The 7,258-nt window shown below is 43.8% G+C and overlaps 1 long non-coding RNA gene across 1 annotated transcript; it reads left to right on the top strand.

Annotated features, from left to right (window-relative positions):
- Positions 1 to 529: 529 nt before the first annotated feature.
- On the top strand, positions 530 to 6,851 carry LOC144164943 (uncharacterized). Its single transcript, XR_013321260.1, has 3 exons — positions 530 to 622; positions 1,197 to 1,262; positions 6,650 to 6,851. It is a non-coding gene; the product is annotated as an uncharacterized LOC144164943 (long non-coding RNA).
- Positions 6,852 to 7,258: the final 407 nt, after the last annotated feature.

Here is a 7,258-nt window from a genome sequence, read left to right as displayed (position 1 = left end):
AAAAGAATAAATGTAGGACGGATGCCGCATTTTCATGTGATGTCCAGTTTTCATAAAAGAAGGGGCTTTCCGCAAAAGTGATACGCAGCTACAAATACTGCTTTTTAGAGAGGTACTTGACTTTGATGTTCTACTACATGTGTGGAAGCACGAAACAATAAGAGCGATTCGTCGTACTGGGTAATTTCTACTTGCGCTCACTTGAACGAGGTAGTGCGCAGCAGAAAGCAATTTGCTAGTCGTCCAATTTGAGACGCGTGTGTCACAGAAAGATGAAATGAAGGTAATACGGATGAGGTTTTGGCCGTATGTTGCCGTATTCGTTTTCCCGTCGGAAATCGACAAATGAACTTTAGGTTAAGTACTAAATAAACAAAATTCCCGAAATCGTTTCTCTAGTGTTCTTACATTTTCAATTACCCTGTTTTTCAAACACGCTAATTGGAAACTTCCGTTCTATATCTGTGATTTATGAAAGCTAAAGAGAAAACCATATATTGCCTTCTTTCGCCCGTTTGAGCAGAGGACTCTGAGTAAAAGAAGAGAATAGGTCACTGATTCCCCTATATAAAACCACCCAACATCGCCTGGCGTATTGTCGAATCCTTCTTGAAGCTACTCGGTAAGGTATTACTCACTACGGTAGCAATAATCCTTAAAGACCAAACATAACTTCACTTATTATTTTTTAAAATAAGACGCGCTTTCATGTAACTCCCGCATATATATTTTTTTCATGAAGTTGGAACTACAAATGTACACTGTGACCCGAAGCATGTTGCGTACATTTCTCAGCATTTAAAACAATAGTTCCCAAATTTAGCGCTGGTTTATGAAGCTTTTGCGTTCGAATTTTTCATTTAGGCGAACAAACGCGACGCCCAGCTCCGGTGTAAATTCATGAAAAAAATGCCGACTACCTTTAACTACCTTGAGGAATCCGGGGTTTGCCGTGAAACATCAGCATCAATTTTCCTTATTGCGCGAGAACACGGCCCTCACAAAAGTCTCATATACCGCAATCTGACTTGATGGGGCTGATCCCTGGTTAACAAATCATCATCCGACTTCTGACTTGTCCAGACGTTCGTGCAGTCCTTTTTCAGAAGCTCTGAAAGTTATTGAAATAAGCTTTACGGGAGCGTGATGTACTAATCATAATATTACCATTTTCAATAAACTCTATTTTATTTCAGCCACCCATACCGCCATGTTCCGCCTCCTTGGAATCCAGATTCTGGTCGTGGTTGCCATCATCCTGGGTAACAGTGCACTTTTTACGTAGCTCTTCATCGAAGGTGATTCGGAGGTTTTTCGAGTAGATAGCATTATTCCTCTTTTTTGTCAAGCACAAGAAAAGTGGACCAACATTGGTTATGTGTTTTTACTTTCGTACCAAATATCTGCAAAGCAACATTGAAAATGAACCAGATCTATACCTGGAAAAACTGTAAGGCACTTTTTAGCTTCTCAAGGCCTGTTTATCCGAATAAAATGAAATAGGAGTGAGTAGACTTGCCTGAAATGTTTTGATTGAACGGCTTGTCTTCTCCTGGAACAATGTATTGTGTAGAAAAAGCGTGAATTCCTGCTTATAAAGCCCTTCCCAATAACCCAAGGTGGGCCTGCGCTAGTTTGCAAGGGTAGACATTTGCTGAACATCAAAGTACGCTTGGAAAGTCCCAAGTAGGAGCACGGGTTTTTATGGTTCACCTGAGGGGCTAGCTCTGTAAGTCACTGATGTATGCAAGTACTGCAAGCCTCAACAATGTCTGCAGTAAACACAGCAGCTATAGTATACATTTATGTTTATATGGCCCGGTAGATTACCGCACTGAGGTTTTATTGAGGTTTGTAAGCATCACTTCGCCAGTTAAACAGAAACGAGCGACGGTATCTGCCGGGCAAGCAATCGTTAGGGCCACGTTTTGCTTGCATACTATATGACGTAAATCGCTAACACTACATAGTAGTACCTTATTTTTTAAATGGGTGCCGGTGGACCCCAATCTAACTTCCACCTGTTACATAGGCGTCAATTTATATGTTAGGGCCTAATGCTAGGTAAACATATTTCGGCTTTACTACTGGGGAAGGAACGCCACACTCTTCACATCGCGCACGGGATACCTTCTGACGGCGTTATGCCTCAAAGCGTGGCATCGCGACTAGTGTGGGGCTGTGGCACACCCGCTTCGCTCCCTTCCTCTACTGCGTATCAACCTTTCCGCTACCATGAACTAAAATTTACAAAACGGATAGATGAGATCAGCGGTGTTCTTTGTCACTTTGATCAGCATATTTATCAACATTTCGTTAACAGCTGCAGTTATTCCCTCGGGCTGACCAAAAGCTAGTTGAGGAGTTCACCGGTAATTCAAAGTTTGCGTTTGTGAAACAAATGCCTCCACGGTAAGGAAGGTGGCGGCAGAAGGTTGCCGTCAATAACCACCGGGTTCCCCGGGATATTCTTCAATTCAAAAAATCGTCAACACATCACCCGTGCATATTTCAGCAGAAAAGTAGGATATGAATTATGCTCCTCTGCTTCCCTAGGGCACAATAAAGCACAGATATTCATTTCCTGTGGCAGGGCTTAGTGTATTTCAAAATCACTTTGTTGTAATTATTTTTAACAGTTATTTTGTCGCCGTTAAATATTTATGATGCCGCACTTGTGGAAGCAAATACAGTGAAAATCTCCCAGACAAACGTTTATTTCCTGCGGCAGTACGGTGTCTTTGTAGTCTAGGTTACACGTACCAAAGTGAATTCCATACCTACTAGTCTAACAAATCTCGTGCCGTTACATACGTCTGTCAATTGAATCTGATTTTTTCAAACAAAGCTCCAGAAATCAACTTCTTACTGGTACTGGAGACCAGAGCTGGTCGTGAATATACGAAATATTTCAATCCCCTACGTGCATGTAAATGTTGGTGAAGTGAAAGTGGCCGATAGCCTGGCCACTTGGACACGTCCTTCAGCAATAGGGTTTTGGTAACTCCAGATTAGCTAGTTATTGACGTTGAACACGACAACGGGCGGCGCTGTGAAGAGCGCCTCCAAGACGTCGGCTTAGGAATTCTCGCATTTGTCGTCTGCTTCACGCCGGCTCGTTCTACCTGCTGATTTTTTTGGGCTCGGTTCACGTCTGATGCTTGTCCGCACCAGATTTTGCGCGTCCGTAACATTTTATCATAATAATAGACTTAAAATCGCATACACTAACTCAAGGCGTAATTTCGAGTACAGTTTTAGACACCGCTACAGAAGAAACATAGCCGGAGTTGCCCCATTTCTTGAGAATCCGGTCCTGTGCTGAGCGTGATGAGTCGTAGCAAGGCCGCTAGACCTTACATACCCTCCCATCTAGCGGCCATGGTCGGAGCCAGGCGTCAGCTTCTGCATTCAGCACTCTTTCGAACAAAGGGACAAGCAGCTGCTAATAACCAAAAAACAGCGAAAATGCAAGACCAAAACAAAATCTAGGCTAAACTAAGAAAAACAGCGCAAACGACGGGATGAAGAAAGGTAAGACTAAACCACAGGCGCTGACCAACAACTCAGCGCTTTATTGCAGCAGAAAACATATGTATAGAAAAAGGAAAACAACAGAAGGACCGATAATGATCTAGGAGATATCACATCGGAAAAAAAAACACGAAATCTCGTAAACATGAACCGCCAAGTGCCGATACAAAGTCTGAAGGTCAAGATAGGAACAGCATTTCCTTTTCCAGAAGGGAAACTGATGCCTCACTAATACAAGCACCTCCTTTCTTTTTGATCTTGTACGCTTCAAAGATTTCCCGCTCTCTTCGTCCAGGTTACCGCGCGAGAATCACGCAGTCATGGAAGAGGGGGGCGCAGCCGCAGGAAGCGCAATGCGTTGCCAAGGTGGTACTTGATGACGTCCTTACATTGTTGGCATGCTCCCTCAGGCGATCATTGAGGCAGTGGCCTGTCTGCCCGATGTAAGTGCGGCCACACGGTGACAAAGGAATTTCATATACGACGTTTTCCACACATTCAACACAGCGTGTCATGTGATTTTTCACGCATGTGCTTGCCTTCGGTGTTTCAGCATTGACCCGCTTGCATAATCGGCTCAGTTTTTAGGTGCATAAAATACGAGCCGAACATGCAAGCGGGTCAATGCTGAAACACCGAAGGCAAGCACATGCGTGAAAAATCACATGACACGCTGTGTTGAATGTGTGGAAAACGTCGTATATGAAATTCCTTTGTCACCGTGTGGCCGCACTTACATCGGGCAGACAGGCCACTGCCTCAATGATCGCCTGAGGGAGCATGCCAACAATGTAAGGACGTCATCAAGTACCACCTTGGCAACGCATTGCGCTTCCTGCGGCTGCGCCCCCCTCTTCCATGACTGCGTGATTCTCGCGCGGTAACCTGGACGAAGAGAACGGGAAATCTTTGAAGCGTACAAGATCAAAAAGAAAGGAGGTGCTTGTATTAGTGAGGCATCAGTTTCCCTTCTGGAAAAGGAAATGCTGTTCCTATCTTGACCTTTAGACTTTGTATCGGCACGTGGCGGTTCATGTTTACGAGATATCGCGTTTTTTTTTTCGATGTGATATCTCCTACGTCATTATCGGTCCTTCTGTTGTTTTCCTTATTCTATATAGATGTTTTCTGCTGCAATAAAGCGCTCAGTTGTTTTTCGGCGCCTGTGGTTTAGTCTTACCTTTCTTCGTCCCGTCGTTTGCCTTGTTTTTCTTAGTTTAACAATGTACCAACTGGCCCGTCAGCATACCCTTCTAAAATCTAGGCCTTCTGCGCTGTCGTCTTCAGCAGAACGTATTACAATTCCCGGTATTTGTATGCAAGGTAAAAGAGTTTTTGCACCTCACCGAACGTTCTAATATATTGCATAGAATCACTCTACGTTGTCGTAGCATAAAAGTATGCCGCCATGCACAATGGGCCATAATACAGTACGTTGAGTTCCAAATAACCTAATGTGTGTATAGGCGAGTGCTGATTTGATGCCAGTCTTCTAACCACTAAATGAAGGCTTATAATATTGAGCACAACGAATCACGTCTACGGTACAAATACAGTAGAGCAGTGTTTATTCTAAACTGGAAGTATATTTCGGGAAATTTCCCACCGCCATATCGTCCCAATATTCAGATACGCCTTATAGTAAAAGTGCACTCAAGAGGAAGAGGAGCAGAAGTAGAAGAAGAAAACTTTATTTAACACTAAACTCCAGCTGGTTATTGGGCGGGGCACTCTAGGAGAACAAAGTAAGCGTAATGTTCTTCAATTCACATAACACCATCCCGAGTAGATCAGGATTTGTTCTTTACGCCCGGAAGGGTTGGAAAACAATAATGAGCTGCTCGGACATATTTATCCATTTCGATAAATGTATGCATATATTTATTAATAATTGGAATAGGAAGATCCACCAACAGGCACAAATTGTCTCGCCTAGGGGCGGACACCGGAACGACTCGATTCTTGTTCTAGTAGAAACCGGCACGTGTACTATTTATTCGTTTCGGTAGCGAGTACATCAAGCCTTCAACACTGTAATAATGCCATATCTGTTCCTGTTGAAAGTCAGTTCGTTATTATAACGATGGTTACGATAGCAATTCGGAGCGCAAAAGCCACCTTCAAGTACTCTGGACAATTTTGCCTGAGGCGCGATCGCGGTGGCGTAGCACAAACCTTCTCATTGTATTTGCATGGGAATAAACAATGGACGCTGCGAATATGCACCTTCTTGCACGCAGCCATAACAAAAGCCGCTTTGTGAAGAAGGGAATTACATACATCCTGAAGAAAATATCCACAAGATCTTTGTGAGCCTCCCAATTTCCCCAAACTTCCTAATCAGGTGTTTGTGACGGTGCACAAACATTTATGTGTTGGGCACAGGAAAAAAAAAGGAACGTTCATTTGATACAACTCAAACAATAACGAAAGAAATAGAAGACATCCGCTTTATTTCCTGCTGTGCGATGCGTGAGTAGGAGCCCACTGCTTGGTGCGTAGCATTAGACTTTGAAGGCTTCATTAGAGAATCTCAAAAATACTGTAGGGAAGCATACGCTTTTTGAATACATATCGAGGAGTTACTGAGCACTGTACCTCGCAAATAAGCTAGAAAGGACGAGTGATGGTCAAAGTTCTGACCGATACTCCGAAGAAAGTTGTTCTCTCTCTCCTCGTGTGTTGCAAGCTTGTGCGGGATACAACTTGAAATTATTCAGAGCTGCAATGAGCTGAAAAAAAGACCCGAATTACTGGAAGTACGCTTTTCAGTACACTAAACCATCAAAGCGGGTGATTTCTATCACAGGCACTGCTGCCGCTTACAAGTGGAGTCTAGCAGAAGACAGCGGCGCGAGTCCCTAATCTGATGTCCTGGCCAGGGAGGGGGGCGGGAGGGCGCGCTCAAACATCTCACCGCCAATATAGTGACGAAGGCAATCAGGTGAATAACCAACGCGTGATACAAAGTGGTTTTTCAAGATTGTGTTTAGGCGACATGACAAGTCAGGTAACTTTGGAGCGAAATTCCCGTTTCAGATCCCACACGCCAAACTCATTCACGAAAAGTTTGTGTAGGAAAATCTTTCTTATGCCAATGCTTCTTCGTTTGCAGCCGTGCTTGCTACCCCGGGCACTGCTCTAGGAGGTGGAGTTGGTGGAGCCGGCGGAATCATGTTCCGTGCAGAAGATGCCATGGCGCGGGCCGAAGACTCTTCCTCGCAGAAGTAAAAGCTTGGTTTACTGTTGAAGCAAACACTGCTATGGTGGGACACACCATGAACCCGATTGGACAATAAATGATTGAATTTACCAAACTTGTGTGAGATATATAATTGCCATCACCAATTAGCTCCCACTGAAGTTGTAAACAGAAATAATACTGGCGAGTAACGCAGTTAGCGACCCGTTCAGTAGTCGTGAAGGTTTCATCCTCTGTGTAACTACGGAATAATGTTTTTGGAAAACACTGCAATCCTAAAACAGTTTCTGTCTGCTTTATCCCATCGAGCACGTAATGTATATCGGAAGTACCGAAGTTTCAAAAACTGAGCCCTCACAAATCGCTGTACCCTAAATGACCTTGTGCTGTGATATTTCGTAATTGAACGTGGTTGTACATTCATGGCGTTTCACGACGGTCATGAATATTTTTGTTGAAACATGTGCTTAATGGAACGCAAGCAGTGAACACTATTGCGTTGAAGGTTTAATAGTTAGGAAG

The sequence above is a fragment of the Haemaphysalis longicornis genome, unplaced genomic scaffold, assembly GCF_048455015.1.
Source record: "Haemaphysalis longicornis isolate Haplotype H1 unplaced genomic scaffold, Haemaphysalis longicornis Haplotype H1 scaffold_14, whole genome shotgun sequence".
NCBI classification, from domain to species: Eukaryota; Metazoa; Arthropoda; class Arachnida; order Ixodida; family Ixodidae; genus Haemaphysalis; species Haemaphysalis longicornis.
The sequence above is the reverse complement of the archived record's forward strand: the minus strand, read 5'-3'. Positions and strand labels throughout refer to the sequence as shown.